The sequence below is a fragment of the Triticum urartu genome, chromosome 4A (assembly GCF_056163025.1).
Source record: "Triticum urartu cultivar PI428250 chromosome 4A, HENAU_Tu73, whole genome shotgun sequence".
NCBI lineage: Eukaryota > Viridiplantae > Streptophyta > Magnoliopsida > Poales > Poaceae > Triticum > Triticum urartu.
Window position 1 is genome coordinate 302,047,613 of NC_141876.1, and position 5,214 is coordinate 302,052,826.

At 49.2% G+C, this 5,214-nt stretch overlaps 1 long non-coding RNA gene across 1 annotated transcript; it reads right to left on the minus strand.

Annotated features, from left to right (window-relative positions):
- Positions 1-705: 705 nt before the first annotated feature.
- On the minus strand, positions 706-4,333 carry LOC147975657 (uncharacterized). The gene is made up of 2 exons (XR_015601002.1): positions 3,924-4,333; positions 706-1,001 (listed from the first exon to the last, which is right to left on the minus strand). It is a non-coding gene; the product is annotated as an uncharacterized LOC147975657 (long non-coding RNA).
- Positions 4,334-5,214: the final 881 nt, after the last annotated feature.

Genomic DNA, 5,214 nt, shown 5'->3' on the forward strand with positions numbered 1-5,214 from the left:
TATTCTACGTGAGTTCAAATACGATCATGCTGACTGTCGTCTACGGAAGATAGCAATTTGTTGAGTTCCCAACCGCTCTTAGGGTTATAGGAATACTTATGTTGCCGCTATCTTCGACAAGCTTGTTGCCGTCCTTCATGGTTCGACTCAATGGATATTGCTCAAAAATCAGTTTCTATACACGGATAAGTACTGTGATGCAATTCAATACGAGGGTCATGTGTTTGCTGCCACCACTCGTGGCACTGTTTTTGCATGGAATCCTAATGATTTCAGTACATTTGTCTTCCACCGTAATTTTAATTGTTTCATCCACATGCATGCGAGTTAGCTAGTTTCCCTTTACTAATTAACGTTCTTGTGTTTCCAAGGTCCTGTGAACATTCCACCACATATACTTGAAAATTTCATTCACGAGCATGAAGACGAGCAGGACCCATATACTCAGTGGCGCCTGGCAACTTATTCCGTTGGATCACCTCTTCTTGTCTATATACGGGGCACTGCTGATGTTACTAAGGAAGCAGGTGTTGTCTCGTATGGTCGCACTCTGCGAACCTATTCCAACATCTGTTGCAGGGTATTCGGGATGGCTGGTGTATGTGACGCCCCCGATTCAATCGTACACTAATCATACATGCAAACGTGTACGATCAAGATCAAGGACTCACGGGAAGATATCACAACACAACTCTACAAATAAAATAAGTCATACAAGCATCATATTACAAGCCAGGGGCCTCGAGGGCTCGAATACAAGAGCTCGATCATAGACGAGTCAGCGGAAGCAACAATATCTGAGTACAGACATAAGTTAAACAAGTTTGCCTTAAGAAGGCTAGCACAAACTGGGATACAGAACGAAAGAGGCGCAGGCCTCCTGCCTGGGATCCTCCTAAATTACTACTGGTCGTCGTCAGCGGGCTGCACCTAGTAGTAGGCACCTCCCGAGTAGTAGTAGTCGTCGTCGATGATGGCGTCTGGCTCCTGGGCTCCAACGTCTGGTCGCAAAAATTGAGTATAGAAAGGGGGAAAAGGGGGAGCAAAGCAACCGTGAGTACTCATCCAAAGTACTCACAAGCAAGGAACTACACTACATATGTATGCATTGGTATCAAAAGGATTAAGGGGATCATATGTGGACTGAACTACAGAATGCCGGAATAAGAGGGGGATAGCTAGTCTTATCGAAGACTACGCTTCTGGTAACCTCCATCTTGCAGCAGGAGAAGAGAGTAGATGGTAAGTTCACCAAGTAGCATCGCATAGCATAATCCTAACCGATGATCCTCCCCTCGTCGCCCTATGAGAAAGAGACCACCGGTTGTATCTGGCACTTGGAAGGGTGTGTTTTATTAAGTATCCGGTTCTAGTTTTCATAAGGTCAAGGTACAACTCCAAGTCGTCCTGTTACCGAAGATCACGGCTATTCGAATAGATTAACTTCCCTGCAGGGGTGCACCACATAACCCAACACGCTCGATTCCATTTGGCCGGACACACTTTCCTGGGTCATGCCCGGCCTCGAAAGATCAACATGTCGCAGCCTTACCTAGGAACAACAGAGAGGTCAGCACACCGGTCTAAATCCTATGGCGCAGGGGTCTGGGCCCATCGCCCATTGCACACCTGCACGTTGCGTACGCGGCCGGTGAGCAGACCTAGCAACCTCCATTACAAAGGAAGTTGCGTTACGCGGTCCAACCCGGCGCGCGCCGCTCAGTCGCTGACGTCACGAAGGCTTCGGCTGATACCACGACGTTGAGTGCCCATAACTGTCCCCGCATAGATGGTTAGTGCGTATAGGCCAGTAGCCAGACTCAAATCAAATACCAAGATCTCGTTAAGCGTGTTATTCTGAAATAACCACAGACGCCGACCAGGGCCAGGCCCACCTCTCTCCTAGGTGGTCTCAACCTGTCCTGTCGCTCCGCCACAAAGTAACAGTCGGGGGCCTTCAGGAACTCAGGCGCACCTCTACCGGGATGGAGCCACCTGCCCCTTCATCCCCCAACATCGGAATCACTCGCGGGTACTCCTATGAGCCAACCCGACTTTAATCACCACAAGTATCATATATTAAGTATAAGTATATACCCGTGATCAACTCCCGAGTGATCACGGCCCGATAGTATAGCATGGCAGACGGACAAGAATGTATGGCCACTGATGATAAACTAGCATCCTATACTAAGCATTTAGGATTGCAGGTAAGGTATCAACAGCTGGAGCAACAATGACAGGCTATGCATCGGAATAGGATTAACGGAAAGCAGTAGCATGCTACACTACTCTAATGCAAGCAGTAGAGAGAAGAGTAGGCGATATCTGGTGATCAAAGGGGGGCTTGCCTGGTTGTTCTGGCAAGAGAGAGGGGTCGTCAACATCGTAGGCGAACTGGGGGTCGCCGGCAGTTTCGGGGTTTACCGGAAAGAAGTAAAGGAGGGGGGACACAATAAACAACAGAGCAAACAAAGCATCATAAAGAAAGACGCGGCAATACGTTGTGCTAGGGGTGACCTATCGTAGGGATAGGCGATACCGGTGAAGGGGGGAAAACATCCGGGAAAGTATTCCCGGTGTTTCGCGTTTTCGGGCAGATGAACTGGAGAGGGAAAGTTACGTGTTCACTATGTTAGAGATGTGTGACGGACGAACAGACTGTGTATCCGGATTCGTCTCGTCGTTCTGAGCAACTTTCATGTACAAGGTATTTTCATCCGAGTTACGGATTATTTTATACTAATTTTTAAAGTTTAATTTATTTTCTAGAATTAACATATTATTCTAATTCGGGTTGACTAAGTCAATTTGACTAGTCAAAAGGGGATGTGTGGCCCACATTGCATAGAGTATTTACCTACACAAATAAATAAATCTAACTTATTTTAAAGTGGGGGCCTACATGTCATCTACTACTAGACTAACTTAGCACTAAACTAGTACTACTAACTAACTAAGCCTAGCAACTAATTAAGTAAGGGCCGGCCTGGGCACAGCCGTGCACACACAGTCACGCTGTCATGCACACAGCACACTCACACACAATGCTAGAGGTTAAATCAGTTTTCTGTTAACAAAAGATAGTATTTTGTGATTTTTGTAGGAATTAATCCATGCATTATTTGAAGCAGGTCCAATGGAACAAAATGAAGTTTGTTACATCTACTTTCGGTTCATATAATGTTTACCCATCTTAGGACTTGTCTTATCGCTGTTTAGGGGGCTAAACATTGTAGAAATACAAAAGCTAGCTAGTAGGATACATCAACTAGAAGTACAGAGCAGTAGGATGCAGCAACAGCGCCGTGGTCGCAAGCAGCATCAGGCGAGCGGGAGCAGCACGCGGGCGGCCGAGAGGCGGCGGGCACGCGCGCGCGTGGTCAGCAGCAGCAGTCCAAGCAGCAGTGACGACGGTGCAACAACACCAGCTAAGCGGCAACAGTAGTAGAGTAGCGAAGCAGCAAGCAGAGCAGCACAAGGAGGACAAGCAGCGACAGGGGACGGCGACGCGAGCAAAGGCGCAGCGGCCGGCCAAAGCTTGGGTGACGCAGGCGCGGGGCGCGGCCAAGGCACAACCAGGGGCACGGGCGCCCGGGCGGCGCGCGGACGGGTCGCGCACGGGGCGGCCAAGGGCGCAACGGGAGCACGGGCGGCTTGTAGCAATGGCCGCAGTGAGCTCGAGCGGTGCTGGCGGAGCTCGGTTGCAACTAGCGCCGGACTACAGCTGGCTAGCGAGGGAGCTAAACGGTTGGGAAGCTTCAAGTGCTCGCTAGGAGCACAATAGGCAGCACGACGAGGCTAAGAGCGCTCGGCAGCAAGGCACACGTCAGACATGGCGGACGACGGCGGTCAGAGCTCGGGAACGGCACTAGAGGACGGGCGCGGGTCTGGGAGCAAAGGGGAAACATAGGGGAGCTCACAGCGAAGCGGAAGAGCAGCTCGGGGAGGCCGGGTAGGAGCTGACGGTGGCGAATCGGGCGATGGCGTCGCGGTGGCTGTGGAGGTGGAAGGCGATGGGGCGTCATCGAGGCGACCTCCCGGCTCCGATTCGGTGGTGTAGACGACGAAGGCGACGACGACGCGCCTCCTGGACAACTCCTCGTGGCTTGGGGACGAGTCTGGCCGCGAGAACGACGACGGTGGTTGCGGACGACGGCTCGGGAAGCTTCCAACGGACGAACACGAGCGAGAGGAGGAAGGGAAAGGAGCTAGGGTTCGTCCACTCGGTCGGGCTCAGTCTTATTAGATCGGGGGTGCCGACGGATGGCCGACACGCGGCTGATCCGCGGCGTGGACGCGCGACCTGCCTCCACCGTGCCTCCTGTGAACAGAAGAAGAAGAAGGTGTCCGGGTGGGCTGAGCAGTTTGGCTGGGCCGCTTGGCCATCTAGGCCAAGGCCCAGCAGGGAGGGGGCTTCTTTTTATTGTTTTTGTTTTGTTTTACTTATTTACCTTTTGTTCTTGTTTTATATTAGTTTTATAGAACTTAAACCTAATCCCTAAATTAATGTTTTAGTTTACACTACCGCCACAAAGTGTTTGGTAGACATTCAAAATAGTCTACATCTTGACAATTTTTAAAAGGGCATTTAATTAATTGTTTTACCGTTATTTTATTTATTTTAGAACTTTAAACACTTTTAAAAATGATGGCTTCTCCACCAATATTAACTATGAATTATTTTCCACATTTCGAACACTTTTGTTTAATTGTTTGAAATCTTTTATTGTTTGCCTGATTTTGAATTTGAATCAGAACCGGTTTTGAACTAACGCGAGATTAGCAACAGTAATCGAGGTGATGTGACATCATTAACAAAGGTTTACTGTAGCTTAATTATCCGGGCATCACAGTGTACTAGCGCCAACACCTTCTCCCTGGTTCAGTATTGAAAGTCTTGGAGGAAACTCGCTCTTCCTTGGACAAAACCATCCAATGATGGTGGAAGGCGATCCAGCTGCTGTTGACACAATGTTACTACCATTTATGAGAAGCAATTGTATCTATACCTCGGACATTAATATGCTTCCCTACCATCCCAATATGGGTATTGAAATAGGCCGCTTCAGCCTGGATGATCAGTAATGCGTTGGTCTCGAGATTGACAGTAGCTGGCCCTTCCCAGAGAATCACTTCTGGTTCAAAGCAAGCGTTTCCAATGCTGACGAGTGGTTGAGCTGAAGTTCATTTCATCGCTTTGTTATTTGTTGT